Source organism: Nicotiana sylvestris, chromosome 10, assembly GCF_000393655.2.
Source record: "Nicotiana sylvestris chromosome 10, ASM39365v2, whole genome shotgun sequence".
In the NCBI taxonomy this organism is placed as follows: domain Eukaryota; kingdom Viridiplantae; phylum Streptophyta; class Magnoliopsida; order Solanales; family Solanaceae; genus Nicotiana; species Nicotiana sylvestris.
This window is the reverse complement of record NC_091066.1, coordinates 138,775,876-138,786,081: the sequence shown is the minus strand read 5'-3', so window position 1 is coordinate 138,786,081 and position 10,206 is coordinate 138,775,876.

Here is a 10,206-nt window from a genome sequence, read left to right as displayed (position 1 = left end):
TAACTAACATGACTAAATTGATCATTTGTGTAAGTTCTGATGATGTCCTTTTATTTTGAGTTCACGTATTATACTAATGTAATAATATTTTTTGGTTTTCAGATGATTAAAATGGTTAAACCATCACGTGTCATTATTAACGTGCAACGTACGTCCATAGATACAAGTAGTATATATACGTACATACACACTGGCGCGCACGGACATAAAATCATTTGGTCAGAATATATATTGATATTATTTGTTTAGAATTTGTTAATCTGATTAATTAAGATTTTCAGCGCGAAGAGGGAAGCGTTCACTGTCAGATGTTTCTCTCCATTTTTAAAGTTCGAACTTGAAATCTATATATATATTAAAGCAAGAAAGTTATCATATATTGTTGACATTATGGTTAAACCAAGTGCAAGCTAATAAATAGCAATAGTATATAGTAACTTTATTTTATATTTGACTATTTTAGTTAAATATAAAATATAATTAATATATATATATATATATGTAAAATTAAAAGATAATTTTGAATTTATAGATAAAGTTCTAAAATTCGAATCTATATATATATATATATTCAAGCAAGAAAACTACCATATATTATTGACATTATGGTTAAGTCAAGTGGCAAGCTAATAAATGTCAATAGTATATGGTAACTTTATTTTATATTTGACTATTTTAGTTAAATACAATATATATATATATATATATATATATATATATATATATATATATATATATATATATATGTAAAATTAAAAGATAATTTTGAATTTATAGATAATGTTCTAAAATTCGAATTTAAATTAAAAATAAAATTTATCTTTTTCTATCATGTTATCATACTTAATTCGGTTAATGATCATATGCAATCATGTTAGGAAATTTTGTTATTTTTTATAATTATTTAAATATTACTTCGCCTCTAGCAACAAAAAAAAAAACTACTCCATATAACTATAAAACTTTTTCACATTTAAAATCCTTTAAGTATAGTTCTTTGAAACATTATAGCTAGATTTGAATAAAATGAAATTCTTTTAAAATAAATGCAATATATAGGGTACACGTTTATATTTATCTAAATAACATAAAAGAGTTTACAAAACCAAATAAAAGTTTACTTACATATAGAATAAAGTAAACATACATGCTGGAGAAAGAAACATCACAAAATCAGTCCATATTAAAAAAAAGTTATTTCTTTTTTCTTCTTGAAGAATATTTGTTTGAAGAGTCAATTTGCATAAATGGATATCAAACAAATAACAAAACTTTAGCTATTAAATTGCTATCATTAATTTCAATTTAGCATATTCAAGGAATTGAAGGGTATAAGCTGAAACCCCTTCATTTAGTTGTAGTCAAGCCGGTATTGCAAGGGTATAATATTTTTTTCGTTGAAGAATATTAGTTTTGAATCATTAGATTATGTGAAAGGTTTTTCTTTTTTCAAACTCAACAAGAGAGAAATCGATTTCTAATTGATAGTTTCTAGAGCGACTTTTAAGTGTAACAAAGAGTATATATAAAGAAAACATTAGTATGACGTGATTTTCTTTTTTTTAAAATGTAAAATAATTATTTCGAAAAAACTCTTTACTTTTTTTAATTCAAAGATAATAAAAATATAGGATATTTTTAAACATTAGTAGAGAGTTTTAAAATTATTATAATAGAAGTTATATCATGGATAAACTCAAAAAATCGAAATCTTATGGAATATGTACATAATATCTGGCCATATTTATTGTTTACTTTTTATAGCTAATATAAATAGATGATATACCGACAACACACGATTATACACATATTATATATGGATTATATATAAATTACACATCATTCAATTTTTTAATATAAGTGGTCGGGTGAGCACCTATTTAGGCTAATTAGATAAAGCCAAAAGAAAAATCTGAAATAATTTCAACTAAAGACTAAAAATATAATTAAAGTTCATATGTAGACAATTTTATTAAAACTAATCCTTTTATAGTGAAATAAATTAATTTTTTTAACAAAAGAAATAATAACATAAAAAATAATATAAAAAATAAATATTAAAAAAATGTTAGAAAGATCTAAAAACAAGAAATAAAAGATGACAACAAATTTCTTCTTATGTTTCATCTTTGTTGAGTATAAAAAATTTGAAAGTTAATCTCATCGATTTTAAATATTTTTTTTTAACTCAAATACATAGATTATAAGATAAGGATATCTTAGAATATTTTTTTTAATTTACATTATGTACATTATTACTAACAAACTGATATGATTTTCAAATTTGAATTGGAATGCAATTTGAGTAGTTTGCATTGAGGTTAAGCCAAGTATGGTGTCGAAAAGTAAACTACTTGATAATTTTAAGATAATATATGCAATATTTTATAATAATAATCAACTAATTTAACATTTAATGATTCAAAAAACAAACTTTTTTTTGTATATATAGGGTATTAAAATTCAAATTCTAGGGCTAGAGATATCGATAAACTTAAAGTGGAATCATACTTAAATAAATCTGGACAAGGAGTCATTTAAATTTTTAGATAGCCGATTAAAATAAATTTTAAATTAAGGATAATATCTTCACTTGCATCCTTATAAAGATAATCGTTATTATAAAATATATAAAGTTTTAGAAATTGAAATTTCGAAATAGAAATATTTTTTGAAAGATTAAATCATACCAAATAAGAGTTCAAGTCGTAGTATAAGAGTCACGTCGTAATCAAAGAACCGCTTATATCGTGTCAGCCTTTGTGTTTTGCCATAAATATGAGTTATCATTTCACTTTGTAACTATTTTTAGGTTCCAATGACACCTATGAGAATAGTGCAAAAATAAAATTATCACTACGAGAATTGAGAAAATGTTAGTCTTTTTTCATATAGTGTTTTTTTAATTAATATCTGACGATTATCTATAATTACTTAGAAGGTTTAAATTTTAAGGTTATTTACATATAATTCAAATAACTCAGATATTTAACATGGTTAGTGTCAAATATCAAAATGGAGTAAAACAAATTCACTAGCTAAAGAATTTTTATATTTTTAGATAGCCAACTAAAATGAGTTTTGAATTAAGAATAATATTTTTAATTACATTATTATAAAAATATTTATTATTGAAAAATAATATTTTAGAAACTGAAATTTTAAGAAAGAAATATTTTTTTAAAGATATCAACGCACCAAATAAGAGTACAAGTAGTAGTAAAAGAGTTAAGTCTTATCCAAAAAGTCATTCATTGTCTCAACATTTGATTGTTTTGTCATAAATATGGGTTATTATTTTTCTTCCTCACTATTTTTAGGATCCAATGACACTGGCACGAATGATATCAAAAAAGAAAAATAAAAGAAATTGTTAATTTTTTTCATGTGGTTAATACATAATAATTATCTATATTTATTGAAAAAGTGTAAATTTTAAGATTATTTACATACAATCCAAATAACTTAAATATTTGACATGATTAGTGTTCGCGCATCCGCGCGGGTACTAATACTAGTTACTGATTAAGAGTGAACGAATGACATCCATTCCACCGGAGGTGGATGTAAGGTAAATACCCGGGTTCAGTTGAACCCATAACTTTCGACGTGAAATATAAATTTATGCGTAAAAATTTACTAAAGTTGGAACAAATAGTAGATCTGAACCCATATCTTTAAAAATATAATGGGTTCAATACTAAAAACTAGGGATGTACATAGTTCGGGTTGGTTCGGATTTTGCAATTACCAAATCAAACAAATTGTGTAGGGTTATTAAATCTAAAGACCAAACCATACCAATAAAACTCGGGTTTTTCAATCTCGATTTTTTCGGGTTATTCGGGGGTTTTCGGATTTTTTTTTCCGGTAAAATCTTTGTAGCACAAAATATATAATTTGTGCTCAAAATATTTCGTTAATCCTATTAAGATACAATTACATAAGGTATTTTCAAAGAAAATAATACAAAATATGAGATGTGTCATGGAATTATCCTAAAATATTCAACAATAAAGACAATAAAATTATGTAATATAATTATTGTTAATTTAAAAGCCATAATAAAAACAAACATAATCTAAAAGTACTAAGTCATGCTAAAATAAGTAGACTAATAAGGGAGTATTAATTACATGACTAAATGCTGAAGAAAAAATAAAAATAGGTTATGCATTTTTATCTAAATTATTGCAAAACAAAAAAAAAATAGATATTCAATACATTATGGTTCGTAGTATTGAATTGAATGTCGTTTGTTAGCATTAGTATTGATTTGATTTTAGTTTGGGCTTTTGTTAACATTATTTAAGTTATTAATATTAATGGCTATAAAACTTATTGGAACATTCAAAAGTTCTAAGTCCAACCTTGAAATAATATCTTAAAGGATAAAATTATGAAAAAGTTTAAGTAATATTTTTAAATTACATCACAATAAGTATATTTATATATTAAATATATCTAAAATTTCTATATATGTAATGTCGGGTTGGTTTGGTTTCGGTTTGACTTTTAAAACCAAACCAAACCACTTATGGTCGGGTTTTTTTTTCCAACACCAAACCATAGTCGGGTTTTTTTTCTCGGTTTGACTCGGATTATCGGGTTGGTGCGATTTGTTGGTTTTCGTTGTTTATCCCTACTAAAAACCTTAAAATTGAACCCATAGACTTTCAATACTGGATCCGCTTCTACATTCCGCCTAAAGGTGTTTAACGGGCTAACCGGGCCGGGACGGGCCTCCATTTTTTGGACTCGTACGGGTTACGGTCCGGACCGGTTCCGGGTTGGTCCTTAACGGGTTTAATGGGTTCGGGTTCATCCGGTTAAAAACTGAACCGTACGGGTTACAAGTTGAGGGGGCCGGGCCGGATTTAGTGTAATTTTAATTTATTTTTTTTGGAATTTTGTATAAATATTGTAAGTTATATTAATACAAAGTACTAACATAAAGAATACAAAGAAGATGGGAAAAAATTGCACTTATTGCAAGTGCTACTTTTATTTCTTAATTCAAAGTTTCAAACTTACAAATTGAAAGGTATACATTTTTTTCAACAAGTAAAATAGTAAATTCAAAAGGTTTGCATTGCCTTAGTAAGTTCATCATAATCAATATGAACTGATTGACCTTCTTCTGGAGTGTTAAATTCAAATGAGTTATCATGTGTTAATATATCTCCAAGTTCCTCGTCTTCTAGGCTATCAACATCTTCACGTCCTTGATTTCTTTGTTCCGATCTAATCCAATCTCTGAAACATACTAAAACTTCTAAAGCATTGCTCTCCAATGAGTGGCGGGTATCTCCAAGTTGTTGTTTTGCTTGGCTAAATGTACTCTCCGATGCAACAGTAGAAATTGGCACATTCAGCACATCCCGAGCCATAGCGAAAAGAAAAGGAAATTGCTTTCCATTCTCATGCCACCATCCCAACGGTGAAAATTCCTTTGTACGAGGCTCTTTTTGCTTCTGCAAGTAGAATTGAAGTTCATCAATGTTCCTGCTACTGGTTTGAGTTTTAGAAAATGTAGAAAAAATATTAAAACTATCAAGGCCTTCTTCATCATCCACAGTAGCAGAAGTGGTACAGTGCATAGTGGGATTCACATTGCTTACATTAAGAGCAGCATCATCAATTACATTTGCATAATAATTATATAATTGTTGTAAATATTCATTTAGCTTGTTCATACAAGTATATAAATCTGGGATTTCAGTTGGTCCAATCTCCATATAAGTGTATAAAGCATTCATTAATTGGTGAAAATCAGACATCTTAATAGAAGGATTTAAAACAACATCAATTAAGTAAATCGGAAGAATTGGAAAGAAATATTTTTTGAATTTTGCTTGCATTTTTTCAACAACATCCCTATATTTTTCTTTCTTCTTAAATTCAAAGAGTAGAAAAGAAATTTCAGCTATATGTACTAAAGCCATAGTAACAGTAGGGTAATATGCTCCAGAAAACTCAACAGTAGCTGTATAAAATTTATGTAAAAATTTAACAACATCATTAATGACCTCCCAAGTACCACTTGTTAACATACAGTTTGGATCAGTACAATGCGCATTAGCAACTTCAGTTACTGGGAATCTATATTTGTAGCAACATTTTAAAAATATATATGTATAATTCCATCTAGTAACAATTTCGTCTGGCATGAATCTGGGTTTAAGGTTATACTGGACACACTTATTCTTAAATTCCTTTATTTTAGATTGTCTTTTATTTCCTTGAATAACACCAACTGCTCTTCTAACATGAGTAATCTTAGTTGAAAATAAATCAAGGCCACTTTTAACAATTAAATTATAAATATGACATGCACACCTAACATGAAAAATTTCAGCAAGAGGTGGTTGCAAATGCAATTTTAATATTGAAATTGCGGCATTATTGTTAGAAGCATTATCAAAAGACATACACAATACTTTTTGTTTTAGATTATAAAATTCAACAATTTCACAAATAGTACTACTTATAAACGCAGCAGTATGACTCTGATCTTCATCATATCTAAAAGCGATAATACGTTTTTGCATACAAGTAGCATCATATATCCAATGACATGTAATTGTCAAATAATTATTTCCATTAACAGCATGGCCAATATCAGAAGTTAGACAAACTCTACAAGAAAGGTGGCTAAACAAATAACGTATGTATGTTTGATATTGTTCATAAAGTCTAAAGACATCAGCTCTACAAGTACTTCTAGGGATACCTTAAAATAAAGGATTGCAAATCCTTTGAATATACATAATAAGATATGATGAAGAAGGAAAAGAAAAGGTAGACAACCCAAAGCAATCATTTTTGCTAACTCCTCACGATCCTTTATTTTATAATATTTCACTAGACCTCCAGTAGTAGGTTAAAGAGTTGTTTGATTTCCATCACCATCAGCGCCCCATTCTATGGGATGCTCAGTTCTCATATGTCTACTAAGCGTCCCAGTCCCCCCTAAATTTCCTTCAGTCAAATGTTTAAAATCACTTTTACAAAGTTTGCATTTAACTCTATCAGTACCTTCTATTATTTTAAAAAAATTCCAAACCTTACTTCTTTTTATACGATTAGTAGTCGGAGCCACAGGTGGTCTACTTCTAGTGCCACGACCACCACCTCTTGTAGCAACCCCAACACTACCAACTCCATCACTAGTAGGTGTAGCTGGTATCTTATCTTCCATTCCTATTTCATTATCTTCTATTCCAAAATCTTCCTGTAATTGTTCATAATCTATATCTAAATTATCATTAGGCGATGATTCGGAAACATAAAGAGTTGGCGGGAGTGCACCGAATTCGACAATAAATTGAGCACTTGATTAGGCAATCCCGATGTTACCACGAACAAACGTCAAGCAAGTATTTCAATTTTGAACTTCAATTGTTCCAAGTTCAAACTTCAAATTCCGAAAGGACAAAACACGATAAATTAAATTCAAGAAAAGAGAGCCAAATAAAATTAGATTGAAGACTTGAAGTCTTGCAAATTGGAGAATGAGAGAATGAGAGAAATTGAGATTGAGAAATGAGTATTGAGTGAAGAAATGAAGAGGGGGGGGGGGGTATTTATAGTTTTAGAGAAGTTTAGTTTTTTAAATTGAAAAAGGGTTAAAAATTTAAAAAAAAAAATAGGCTATTTGTGCAATATTTCCGTTGGCCAACGGACCAAAACATGGTCTGACCGTTGCCAACGGCCTGTGGGGCCCACCAGTTCGAAAAATTAAAAAAAAATAGCCGTTTGAACCGGGCTAGTTAACCCGGTAAGAGGTACTATTCACTCTACCGGGTTCAACCAGCTCCGGTTACCCGTTTGAGCCAACTAAACAGAGCCAACCCCCCCCCCCAAACCCCCCTACCTAGTCTAGCCCAACCCCTTATTACCGGTCCGGACCGATTCCGGGTTCTACCGGTCTGGGCTAGTCCGGAACCAGTCCAACCCAGCCCGTTTAACACCTTTAATTCCGCCACGCCTCACGTGGTGCTTTAGCTTCAATTTTTTGGTATTTTCAACGTTATTCGTACATTATATGGTACATCAGAAGGGAGAAAAAAATGTAGGAAGGATTACATAAAGTCAAAGCTTAATGTGAAACGAGCCATGATTAGTGCTTCTTTGGCTTTCTTTTATTTTGTATAAAATTGGCATCATAATTCTGATCTTGCTTTCTTCTCCAGCCATCTGTTATTGTGGGAATTAAGTATGTTGTATGAAACTGACATCATATATGTGGCATTCTTTCTTATAAATAAAGCCATATAGAATGTCTCAATGTTGAGAGGTGATATATATATTTGGAGTCTAGGGACAGCCGCGTGATTCATGAATTTGGAATATAGTTTTTTGGCGATCCATCCAAAGAATAATCTTTTAGTTTTGAATAAAATAATTAATAGTGATTTTTTATTTAATTATAAATATCATTTTAGACATTCAATTTGAAAATAAAGCTTCATTTGAATGAAGTTCAATCTTTACTAGCTATCTCAGAATTTGACCTTTCCATAGTCATAAAGAAAATTTACCTGTCTAACATTAAGGATATGTTTTAAAAGTCACATATATGAAGATTTTAGTGCAATTATAAATAATTACTTAGTTTAACATGTTTGTCTAGCTAAACAATAGGTTAAGCGCCTTGTAGTTTATTCATCACATCTAGAATAAAAGACATCAAATTGTAATTAAATATAAAAATGTATTAACTCTACCCCACAGAGTGGTTTTATATATTTTTTTATGTATAATTAGGCTGGAATAGAAAACATTTTTTATTTCTTAATTAGCCCACAAGTATTAAAAATTTGTTAGTGCCATCGTGAAAGTAAAAACATCGAATATTGGTGCGTTAAAATTTTTTGTCCACGGGTAGATTTTAGTGACACATTGATAAATGTTCAATTTTAATACATAACTTATAAACATGGATCTTGATGCGGCTATATAATTGTGAAACAAAAGCATGATTACTATCCACATGTTTGCATATATTTGAAAATGCATATGAAATTCCTGAGTTGAAATACGCCTAAAAAGGACAAGGTTCTTTTGTATGGACCTTGAGTCTGAACCTAGCTTGCGTCCACGTCAACTTACCTTCTAATCTATATAGGACATTTATTTATACATAGTTTATGTTTGTGTAGGCATGCAAATTTTATTGAATATAAATTCAATAGAATTATTTGGATCATTTTAAATATATAGTCCAAATAAATATTATGGGCTAATATAATTAAATTAATTATATAAGTCCAATACATATGGGTAAATAAATAAGTCTTAATCCATTTAATTGGACTAAAGTGATGAGCCTACTTTATTAAGCCCAAGATGTCATCTTCCTAGAGACCCAGTTTGGTGCCACTGGTCAAATGACGTGGCATGCCAAGTCAAACGGAAGAGCCAATGAGATCACGCCACGTCAAATTGACAAGGCATGTCCAGTCACACTAAAAGGCCAATGAAATCGCGCCACGTATGCAAGTGACATGTTCTGGCCAATCAAATGCAGCCATGTCACACTTCAATTTGATTGGTCGGAAAGAGTTTGTTCTTATCACAACTTTTCCCTTCCACAACTATAAATAGGGGTCTTCATAACTCAGAAAAGACACCAGAAGTTATAACAAGAAGCAAGAAAGAGCTCGTGGATCAAACGCTGCAAATTCCTCCACAAGTTTCAAGCTTCAAGTTCAATTTCAAGAAATCAAGTTCAAGCTCAAGAACGAAGAACAAATCAAGTTCAAGCTCAAGAACGAAGAACAAATTAAGTTCAAGCTCAAGAACGAATCAAGATCAAGTTCAAGCAATCAAGCTCAAGAACAAGATCATTGTTCGTGGAAACAAATATAGATTCAAGATCAAGCTCAAAGGCCCTTGAATTTATTTACTATTGAAAAGAAGAATCAGAGGATTCATAGAGATTGTAACACTCAAATATTTGAAATAAAATACTACGATTGTTGCGATATTTTCGGTCTTGATTTTATTTTCTCGACGCAATTTATTGTCTACAAATTCTGGCACGCCTAATGGGACAGTCTCTACCTCTCATCTCAACTTTTCATTCACCAAATACCAACAACATTGAAATGGCTTCAAAGAAAATCAACTCCGGTTCAACTTTCACCAAGGTTACTAACTCCAGGTTCTATGCTGATGTGGAAAGCATCCTCGATGTTACCT